Below are 12,153 nucleotides of genomic sequence, written 5' to 3' on the forward strand. Positions count from 1 at the left end.
GCAGGCATGCGCCACCACACCTGTCTAATATTTCTGTGTTTAGTAGAGATGGGGTTTCTCCATGTTGACCAGGCTGGTCTTGAACTCCTGACTTCAGGTGATCTGCCCGCCTTGGCCTCCCAAAGTGCTGGGATTACAGGCGTGAGCCACTGTGTCTGGCTCTGAGGTTTTTATTATATAATTCTATCTACTTTATGTGTACTTGAAAATTTCTAAATAAAAAGCTAGAATAAAGATGAGCTCCCAATAAAAGAAAAGGTGTTAAATCAGTTTCCCTGAGCAAAGCATTTGTTGGTACATATTCTTGATGTTTCAGTGAGTCAACTTAGAAAAGAAGGAAACCATTTTCTTGTAAATATTTTCCTTTATAGATTATATTTCTAATTTTGTTTTTGTTAAAGAGAGTGGCCTAAAACACGATAATGATTTCATCTCTTTTCTGCTAAATAGGCCTTGGCCTGCTACACACCTGAGTGAGAGAAACTCAGGGGAATCTAGGTAGGAAGCAGAGTGTTGATGAGTCAGCCTGTGGCACACTTTCTTTGACTGATACTAAATCAAAGCTGCAGTTAATGACTAGGCCTGCTTCCTTTTTGCCGAAATGCTTGTTCTGGGAGTAACAATAAGATTGAAGGTGTAGCTATTAATAGACTCTAACGCCTCCTTCTTTTTCTGATAGTGTTTGTTTCAAAACTCCAAGTTTTGCTTGTGGACACTTAGATAAGTCATAATTTGGATAATCATTTTCTTATTGAAACTCCATTTGTGGTTTCAGTTAAATGAAAAATGATGTCTTCTTTCCTGACCTAAACTATTTGAATAGGTTGTTTATATATTAAGTTGTGCCAAGCCTAGTCTTCCCTCACAAAGGCTGTGCTTTGCTGGTCTTTGGGTGATTCATTTACTATATGCACATAAAAATTATAGTTCACAAAGTTGTTGTAAGAATTAATTAATGTTTGCTGTAAAGTTTATGATCCTCAGATGAAAGGCACTAAGGAAGTGCAGTGTGTCTAAATAAAATAATAAGACCGGTATACATTATAGAGAATGTTGGGATCTTTCTGAAAGGTACAGCATTAAATCTAAGTAACTCTAGATAATTCTAAAGTTATCTTTGTTAGTGTTTGCAGAAGAATCAAACAATATTTGGAGGAATATAATGAAACTCAAGAGATTTTCAGGTGTATAGGTAACTAGCAAAAAAAAAAAAAAGTAGTATCCACAGTGGCTCATGCCTGTAATCCCAGCACTTTGGGAGGCTGGAGGATTGCTTAAGGCCAGAGGTTCAAAACCAGCCTGGTCAACACAGTGAGACCCTGTCTCTACAAAAGAAAAAAATATATATGTGTGTGTATATATACACATATATGTGTGTGTATGTATATATACACATATGTGTGTGTGTATATATACACATATATGTGTGTGTATATGTGTATATATATATATACACGCATATATATATACACACACACACACACTTATGTGTATATATACGCATATATATATATATATATATATCTTTGAGACGGAGTCTTGCTCTGTTGCCCAGGCTGGAGTGCAGTGGCACAATCTTGGCTCACTGCAAGCTCCACCTCCTGGGTTCACGCCATTCTCCTGCCTCAGCCTCCCAAGTACCTGAGACTGCAGGCGCCCGCCACCATGCCCTGCTAATTTTTTTGTATTTTTAGTAGAGACTGGGTTTCACCATGTTAGCCAGGATGGTCTCAATCTCCCGACCTCGTGATCCGCCCGCCTCAGCCTCCCAAAGTGCTGGGATTACAGGTGTGAGCCACTGCTCCCGGCCAAGAAAAAAAAATTTTTAATTAGCCGGGTGTGGTGATGTGCATCTGTAGTATCAGCTACTTAAGAAGCTGAGGTGGGAGGATTGTTTGAGCCCAGGAGTTCAAGAGGTCAAGGCTGCAGTGAGCTATGATTGTGCTACTGTACTCCAGCACCAGCCTGGGCAACAGAGCAAGACCAGGTCTCTGAAAAAAAGAAAAAGGTAGTATCCAATAATTCTCTTGTAGACTAATAAAATACATCCTTTTTGCTTTTGGACACCTAAATATCAAAAAGAAAAAAAGAAAGAAGTGAAAAAAGAAGTATATGCTCAATGTTCAAAGAATGCAGCCTAAAAACAATAACGAAGATTCTTGATTCTTGAGATTTTTTCCTATTGAGATATGCATTTATTAACTAGTCAAAAAGAGTTTATAGGAAGTATTTGAGCCAGACACAGTAGCTAATGTCTGTAATCCCAGTGCTTTGAAGGCTGAGGCGGGAGGATTGTTTGAGGCCAAGAGTTCAAGACTAGCCTGGGCAACATAGCAAGACCCCTCTCTACAAATAATAAAAAATTAACACCAAGCATGGTGGCTCATGCCTGTAATCCCAGAATTTTGGGAGGCCAAGTGGGGCGGATCACCTGAGGTCGGGAGTTCGAGACCAGCCTGACCAACATGGAGAAACTCTGTCTCTACTACAATTACAAAATTAGCCAGGCATGGTGGTGCATGCCTGTAATCCCAGCTACTCAGGAGGCTGAGGTAGGAGAATCACTTGAACCTGGGAGGTGGAGGCTATGGAGAGCCGAGATCGCACCATTGCTCTCCAGCCTGGGCAACAAGAGCAAAACTCCATTTCAAACAAACAAACAAACAAAAACAAAAACAAAAACTTAGCCAGGCGTGGCATGCGACTGTAGTCCTTACTTGGGCATCTTAGGTAGGAGGATCATTTTAGCCCAGGAGCCCAGGAGGCTGCTGTGAGCCATGATCATGCCACTGTACTCCAGCCTGCGTGACAGAGTGAGGCACTGCCTCAAAAAAAAAAAAAAAGAAATATTTGATCTGATTTCACTGCTCAAAGTTTTACATACGAGTTGGGGGAAGACAGTTCAATGAGAGGGGAGGAAGAGAGAATTGGGTCAACATGGCCAGTACGGTGGCTTATGCCTGTGATCTCAGCACTTTGGAGACTGAGGGGAGTGAATCACTTGAGGTCAGGAGTTCCAGACCAGCCTGGCCAACATGATGAAACCCCATCTCTACTAAAAATACAAAAAAAATTAGCTGGGTGTGGTGGCACATGCCTGTAATCCCAGCTACTCGGGAGACTGAGACAGGAGAATCGCTTGAACCCAAGAGGCGGAGATTGCAGTGAACTGAGATTGCACCACTGCACTCCAGCCTGGGCGACACAGTGAGACTCCATCTCAAAAACAAACGAACAAAAAACTGGAGACCAAAATGCTTGAGATTAGACTTTGGATTTTTTCTGGATTTTAAAATATTTGGGCCAGGCACAGTGGCTCATGTCTTAAATCCCAACACTTTGGGAGGCCGAGGCGGGCAGATCACCTGAGGTCAGGAGTTCGAGACCAGACTGACCAATATGGTGAAACCCCGTCTCTACTAAAAATACAAAAAATTAAGATCAGGCGCGGTGGCTCACACTTGTAAACCTAACACTTTGGGAAGCTGATGTGGGTGGATCACGAGGTCAGGAGTTCAAGACCAACTTGGCCAAGATGGTGAAATCCGTCTCTACCTAAAATACAAAAAATTAGCCAGGCATGGTGGTGGATGCCTGTAATCTCAGCTACTCAGGAGGCTGAGACAGAGGATTGCTTGAACCTGGGATGCAGAGGTTGTAGTGAGCCGAGATTGTGCCACTGCACTCCAGCCTGGGCGACAGAGTGAGACTCTGTCTCAAAAAAAAAAAAAAATTGTGTATACATAATGAGATCTCTCCGGGATGAGACCTAAGACTAAATATGAAATTCATTTATGTTTCTTTTCTTTCTTCTTCTTTTTTTAGAGAAAAAAAAAAAAACCCTGTCAACCAGGCTGCAGTGCAATGGCTTGATCATTGCTTACTGCAGTCTTAATAGGCTCTTGGGCTCAAATGATCCTTCTGCCTTAGCCTCCCAGTAGCTAGAACTACAGGTACAAGCTGCCACACCTAGCTAATTTAAAAAATTTTTTACAGATGAGGTCTTGCTACGTTACCCAGGCTGACCTTGAACTCCTGGCCTCAAGTGATTTTCCCATCTCTGCCTCCTGAGTAACTGGGATTATAGGAGCTAGCCATGGTGCTCAGCTCATTTATGTTTCATATATACTTTATACACAGAGCCTGAAGTTAATTCTATACAGCATTTTAAATAATTTTGTGCATGAAACAAAGTTTGTGTACATTGAACTGTCAGAAAGCAAATGTGTCACTGTCTTGGTTACCCATGTGGACAATATGTGTTTGTTCGGCATCACCATCATTCCTGACTCAAAATTTATGTGCTATTGATAAACAATAATTTTCTGACACTTATTTACACAAAAGTAAATTCACACACAAGTGGGAGGGTCTTGTTTCCTTTGAGGATGCTGAATAAACTGTGTTGTGCATCTGCATTTTGACTACAATCCGTTACATGAGATCAGGTGTAGGATTGTTCACTTGTGGCATCATGTCAGTACTGAAAATGTTTCAGATTTTGGAGTATTTTCTATTTGGGATTTTCAGATTAGGGATGCTCAACGTGTATTACCTCTCAAATTTTCTACTTCCTTTGCTACAATTCCATTCTCACTAGTAAACTCTCTGGTCTTCCAGGGCCCCTGATGGCAGGAAGAGAGAGCCCCAGAGAGCAGTAAGAGTTTCCAGACGCTGGAAAGAGAAATGCCTTATGACATTATGACCAGTATATAAGTGTCCTGAGTTTGGTCAGTGCGAATTGCCTTCAAGACACTATTCACATCTGGGTAATGGAGAAAATCCAGTTTACAAATCTCCAAAGCTGAGGAGCAGTCATCAGGCAGTGGTGATCTTGCCAAGTATTCTGCTAAGGAGAGCCTGCCAGAACAGTCAACCCTTAAGCCATACTTCCACTCAGTGCCCCAAATTGTTACACACTTCCACTTGACAACCATCTGTCCTGATGTGACCACACTAGAGAAGCCATATAGTGCAGTAGTCAAGAGAGTAGACTTCAGAGCTAGGCAGCTGCAGTTTGAATCATGACTCTGTTATTATTCATTGTCACCTTGGGCAAGTAGCCAACCCTTCTGTGCCTGTTTCCTCATATGAAATAGGATGCTAACTGTGCCTACCTCACAAGGATGTTATGAGGATCTAGGATAAGTAAAATGGTTCAGACAGTGCCAAGCGTATAAGTGCTCAAAAAATAGCAATTATGCAAAAAGCAAGTTCTGGGTAGGACTATGATAAAACTAGTTTAGGCCCAGTCTATTAACTCATTTTGGTAAAATATTAGGAAAAAATTGTAGAACTTGTTTACATTTTGTGATTATTTGTTGCTTCCCCATTTTCATCTATTTCTTTTGCCTACAAATTTGTTTCCCCATAGCTATTAACAGTGATTCCTTAAAAAGGAAAAGGGCCTCTGGGCTTTTTTTCTAAGGTAATCGAGGATGGTTAGAGAAGGCTGAAGAGATGGTTTCTCAGACAGCCTTGTGAGGAGAAACATAGATGGTGTGGTGGCAAATGTGTAGAACAAAGGAATGCAGGACAAATTACATAAACCCCTGAGGGAAGAAATAAGTGTCCAAAGGTGTTGCTTGATCTCAAGATCTGGTTTTTTTTTAGAGACAGGATCTCGCCACGTTGCCCAGGCTGGTCTTGAACTCCTGGGCTCCAGTGATCCTCCCACCTTGGTCTCTCAAAGTGTTGGGATTACAGGTGTGAGCCAGCATCACGCCCAGCCTTCATGATCTCCTTATGAACAAGAGCTGATTTAAGCTTGGCCCAATGCTTACTCTCAGCCTACAAAAAGACAGTCTGCAATTGTTCAGTAGATAAAGTTGTTTGTAATACAAGTAAACTCTTGGTTAATACCCAAGGATGTGCTTTTTTTGGTGGCTATTTTCCTAGGGTATCGAAATACATTGTATCCCATATATTCTTTGGGTGATTTAGAACACTGATGAATTTTTTAATTCGCTCTGACCTTCAATAAATTTCTATATTTTATTTAGTTTTTAGAGACAGAGTCTCACTCTGTCACCTAAGCTGCAGTGCAGTGGCATGATCATAGCTCACTGAAGCCTCAGTTCCTGGGTTCAAGTGATCCCCTTGCCTTAGCCTCCCGAGTAGCTAGGATTACAGGTATACACCACCACGCCTGGCTAATTTTTTTTTATTTTTTGTAGAGACAGGGATCTCACTATGTTGTCCAGGCTGGTCTCAAACTCCTGGCCTCAAGCAATCCTCTGGCCTCAGCCTCTCAAATTGCTGGGATTATAGGCATGAGCCACCGCACCCAGCCCAGTAAATATTTCTGAGTCTTCAACCTCTTATGAAGGTCAAAACCAAACTGATCTCTTGGACTGATTCCAAAATCTCCACTGAATATACTGGAAAATATGTTTTTGCATATTCAAAAATATTGGGCAGTTTTTCCTCCTACTATTTAGCAGGACGACTTCACAGTCCAGATCCTGCAGCAGATTGCCAAGCTCAATTTCCAGCTCTACCACAGTTTTGATGAGTGACTGCTGGGCGATAACTTAACCTTTCTCTTTCCTACATTTCCTCATTTGTAAAATGGTGATAATAATAATACCAATTTATAAAGCTGTTGTAAGAATTTAAATGAGTTAGTACATTTAGAACAATGCCTGACACAACCTCAGCACTCAATTAAGATTAACTGCTAGCTGGGCATTGTGGCTCACACCAGTGATCCTAACACTTTGGGAGGCTGAGGTGGGCGTATCACTTGAGGTCAGGAGTTCGAGAACAGCCTGACCAACATGATGAAACCCCATCTCTACTAAAAATTAGTCGGTCGTGGCTGGGTGCAGTGGCTCACGCCTTTAATCCCAGCCCTGTGGGAGGCCGAGGCAGGTGGATCACAAGGTCAGGAGTTCAAGACCAGCCCGACCAACATGGTGAAACCCCATCTATACTAAAAATGCAAAAATTAGCAGGGCATGGCGGCATTCACCTGTAATCACAGCTACTCAGGAAGCTGAGGCAGGAGAATCGCTGGAACCCAGGAGGTGGAGGTTGCAGTGAGCCGAGATCACGCCACTACACTCCAGCCTGGGTGACAGAGCAAGACTCCATCTCAAAAAAAAAAAGAAAGAAAAAAAAAGGATGGAAAAAATCTAAAGATGCCTTAAAAACTGTTTTAGGTTTATATATCAGTTGCAGGAAACATAAGCACACTCAGATTATATCAAGTAGTAGAGAGTTTACTAAAAAGATATTCAGGGAAATTTTAAAAAGAAAATAAAGATGAATCTTAGCCACAAATCTCAGCCAACCAGGAAAATAGGAAATGGCAAGATCACTGGATCACACAGGAATAATGTGAATCTGAATACAGCTGAACTAGACAGAGTCAATACTGTGGTTTCTGAACTAAAAACTTCTTCAGGATTCAGCACAAATAAAGCATCCCCTCTGCTGCAAAAACTTGCTGACATTTCCTGAGTGCTCAGCTATTGACATCGTATCTTTTCTCTACGATTCTGTTTCTCTCAGGGTGACTTTCTGCCCTTGTTCCTAATACCAACTAATGGACCCCCCAAATCTATAAATCAAATACCAGATAGATTGTTGCTAAGGACCTGATGACAAAGCTCTCACTCCAAGTTCTTTCATAGAAAGCCAGCCAGTCAATTGTTTGCTGTTCTTGGGCCAATGGCACTCACCTGGTCCAGTCAAGAGGAACAAACACATCCACTTATTCTGATACCCAAGGATATCACATTGTTAAAGATTTCCCTAGAAAGAGGCTGTGGGTACAATTAGCCCTTCCAGTGAAATAGACTGTTCTTTGAATATATATCCATAAATATATGTATATGTATATATATCAAAACAGGGTCTCACTTGATCACCCAAGCTGGAGTGCAGTGGTGCCATCTTGGCTAACTGCAGTCTTAACCTCCCAGATTTCAAGCAATCCTCCTGCCTCAGCCCCATAAGTAGCTGGTACTACAGGCGTGTGCCAACATGCCTGGCTAATTTTTGTGTTTTTTTGTAGAGATGGTGTTTCACCATGTTGCTCAGACTGGTCTTGAACTCCTGAGCTCAAGCAATCCACCCTCCTCGGCCTCCCAAAGAGCTAGGATTATAGGTATGAGCTATCATTCCCAGCCCTGTTCTTTGATTATATGTGAAGCATGTAAAAATGTTTGGTGGTATTATCAATGACAGAATTCAAAGCTTTAAGCTAAAAATAAAAAAAAATAATATTTTTAGGCTCTCACCAGTAAGATTAGAGATTATCAGAATAAGAAGAGAGGTCCTTCAGTCCAAACTAGCAATATCCTATCCATGACACTGGCCAAGACAATGTCCATACCAGGGTCCTATCAGGCTTGTGGAAGATACTCTAAATATTTAAAACAGACAATGTTTGATGTACGGAATTAGTTACATAGGTGTTAGGAGGGGCAATCCAGAGGTTAGCCACCAACAACACTAGTTTAAAGGGACAAAGAGAGGAAAACGTTTTATAGGGGCCCAGGGACTAGGGTTACCTGGTGGAAGCCTGCTCAGCCTCAGCTGGGGCCATGAAGGAAACAGCTGTTGCCCAGGATTCCACCTGAAGCAAGAGGAAGAGAATCAGCAAGAAGTAACTTGGCTTCTTTTTCCTCCTTCTTAGCCAAACACACCAGGAAGGCAGCTGACACAGGAAGGCCAATCCTTACTGTGATTCAAGGATCAAGTAAAGCAAGAAATGGATCTGGAGGTAAACAGTCTCAGGACCAGCCCTGTATCTTATCATTAACTGAGTCAAATGGGTTATTACTGTCATTAAAAAGAGAAAGCCATTCAAGCTTTGGATTGGCTAAATTTACTTGAGATATCTAAGAGAGTCAGTACTGTTATAATATAGACTGAGTACATTGGAATGAGTAGAACTGGCTTTGAATCCTAGTTCTGCTATTTACTCTGTTTTATTTGGAGTGAGTTATTGAACCATCCCAAACCTCAGTTTCTTATTCTGTAAGACGGCAGTAATAATATCCATCTTCTAGTATTGTAAAGATTCAATATAATAAGTATAAAGCTTCTAGATGTAGGGGATGCTTTCTTTTTATGATGGTGGTCTTAAATACCTGGGCTCAAGAGATCTGTCCTCCTCAGTCTCTCAAAATCCTAGGATTACAGGCATGAGCCACTGCGCCTGGCCAACAGGGAAATCTTGCCATGTCCCTCTTCAGCCTTTCAGACTTTGCTCTTAAAATAGAGAATAGCCCAGTGAGGTAGAGCTTGCCTGTAGTCCTAGCTACTAAAGAGGTTGAGACAAGAGGATCACTTAAGCCCAAGAGTTTGAGGTTACAGTGAGCTATGATCGTGCCACTGCACTCCAACCTGGAGTGAGACAGGGTGAGACCCTGTATCTCCTAAATAAATAAATAAATATAATGGATAATTTTTTCAATTTATGTTCCATGCAATATTTGGGACATATACTAAAATACTATTGTTTATTTAAAATATAAATCAGTTTAACATCCTGTACACTATCCAGCAAACTTATCTTAAAATAAAGCTCAAATGATTTGAAGATATTGAAAAAATAAATTAAATAAAGCTCAGAATTCCTACTTTGGCTTCCAAGGTCTACCTGCTGGCTTCTGTGGCATCTTCTTTGTTTGCTAGGCTCCCTCTGAATCTGTATACTTTCTTCAGCCAAACTGGATTTCTGTTAGTTCCTTGAATATACCACACTTTTTCCTACCTCAGAGATACTGCACATGCTATCCTCTGCCCTGAAACATTTTACCCCTCATTTGCCTAGCTAATTCCTACTCATCTTTTCACTTCAGCTTAAACATCACTTTCTTGAGGAACCTTCTCTGTTCATCAGACTAGGTCAATTCTTACTGCTAAACATCCCCATGTACTTTGGCCTTCAGGACACTTAACATACTTGTGGTTATTTAATTATAAGTCTTCTATCTTCCACACTAAACTATAAGCCTCTGAGGGAGAGACCCTGTCTGTTTTGTTTACTGTTATATCAACATAGCACGGCCAGACGCAGTGGCTCATGCCTGTAATCCCAGCACTTTGGGAGGTTGAGGTGGGCGGATCACCTAAGGTCAGGAGTTCAAGACCAGCCTGGCCAACATGGTGAAACCCTGTCTCTACTAAAAATACAAAAATTAGCCAGTTGTGGTGGCAGGTGCCTGTAATCCCAGCTACTTGGGAGGCTGAGGCATGAGAATCATTTGAACTCGGGAGACAGAGGTTGCAGTGAGCCAAGATGGTGCCACTGCACTCCAGCCTGGGTGACAGGAAAAAAAAAAACAAAAAAAATAGCACGATGTCTGTGGTGTTATGTGGCTCATAGGAGGTTGCCGAATATTTGTTGTGATTGTAATAAAGTGAATGCAAATTAATTTTGTTCTGTGACTTTTATATCATCACTTGAGAACATTTATGACTCAATTAGATGTTGCAGAAACAAGGTTGAGTATCTTTGCAGAAAAAAAAACCATAAATGAACATTTCAATTTTGGTAGTTAAAATATTTTTGCAAAAATGTAGAAAATAATTCTTTTTCCATGTAATTTCAGCAAGGAAGGCTTTGATTGCTTGATTGCCCCAGATGAAATGCTAGATTAGAAAAATTCTTCCGAGATCGCGCCACTGCACTCCAGCCTGGGTGACAGAGCGAGACTCCGTCTCAAAAAAGAAAGAAAAAGAAAAAAAGAAAAATTCTTGTTAGGAATTCAAGAAAAAAACATTTATTTTTTGTAATAGTTTTTAGCCAAGGAAGAGATTATTTTATTCTTCTTTTTCTCCCCTAGGATATAAATCCTGACTAAGAGAGAAATTGATATGGACACTTTCCCCTTGAGAAATTAGTGCAATATTAGTTTTAAAGTAGACACTGAACATTCTTGACAGATGGGTAAAAAGTTCAAATCAAAAGCTTGAAAGGAGGGCTTATTATTTGGGAATAATAAATGAACTGAGTTAACAGAAGGAAACATGTCATTTAGGATACCTTCACTTCAATTTAAGTGAAATGGATATAGATGTACCTTGAAGTTTTCAGACTCTGACAACTGCAATCATAAAAATCAGGGCACAGAAAAAGAAAAAACATGGATTAGTCCTTTAAACTGAGTAAAGGGTGTCTATATGAGAAATAGAAAAATAGATTATTTCTGCAGTCCCTTGATTTCTACACTCTTCCTCTTATAGGTGAAACTATCTCAGTGGCTAACTTAAGCAGAATAGGAATTTACTAGGAGCAAACTGAGTAGCTCAAAGTTTTTTTGTTTTGTTTTGTTTTTTTGAGATGGAGTCTCACTCTGTCACCCAGGTTGGAGTGCAGTAGCATGATCTTGGCTCACTGCAGCCACTGCCTCCCAGGCTCAAGTGATCCTCCCACCTCAGCCTCCTGAGTAGCTGGGACCACAGGCATGTACCGCCATGCCTAGCTTTTTTTTTTTTTTTTTTTTGTATTTTTGGTAGAGAAGGGGTTTTGCCGTGCTGCCCTGACTGGTCTTGAACTCCTGAGTTCAAGCCTCCCAACGTGTTGGGATTACAGGCCTGAGCCACCGCGCCCAGGCAGTTCACAGTTTTGAAGAACAGGAACTGAGAGAACCTAGATAGCCAGAATCACAGCTAATGTCAGCCTTGAAATGCCCTGATAAGAGTACCACTGCCACTGCCAGTGGATGCTGGCCATCACCTCAGGGATTGCTGCCATCAGACTCTGATGTCCCACCAGACTCTTGGTACCAGCGCTGCTAGTGGGATGAATTCTACTTAATTCTGTGTAACTCACTGCAGATTCACAGTCCCAACTAACAGCATCTATAGTCGTCCAAGCTTAGATCACTTTCCTTCAGCCTCGTTGGGTGCGTATTTTGTGTTTGGCAGATTGAGGGAGGGCATTTAGGCAAGTATCTGACCTTTCCAGTCCTTATAATGGGAGAAGAGACCCTGCCATCCACTAAAACTCCCAAATGGAGAATTCCCAAAGAGAGGGAGGAGGAGAGAGTCAGATGCTGGGCAGCCAAAATTAGTAATGTTTACAACACTTACACATCCCTCAGGGCTATATAAGAACCTTGCCCTATCCAACATCTACTACTGCATCCTTTCTACCATTGTAGGCAGTAGGTTACTAAATTACCAATAACTTTA

The sequence above is a fragment of the Gorilla gorilla genome, chromosome 1, assembly GCF_029281585.2.
Source record: "Gorilla gorilla gorilla isolate KB3781 chromosome 1, NHGRI_mGorGor1-v2.1_pri, whole genome shotgun sequence".
Classification (NCBI taxonomy): Eukaryota; Metazoa; Chordata; class Mammalia; order Primates; family Hominidae; genus Gorilla; species Gorilla gorilla.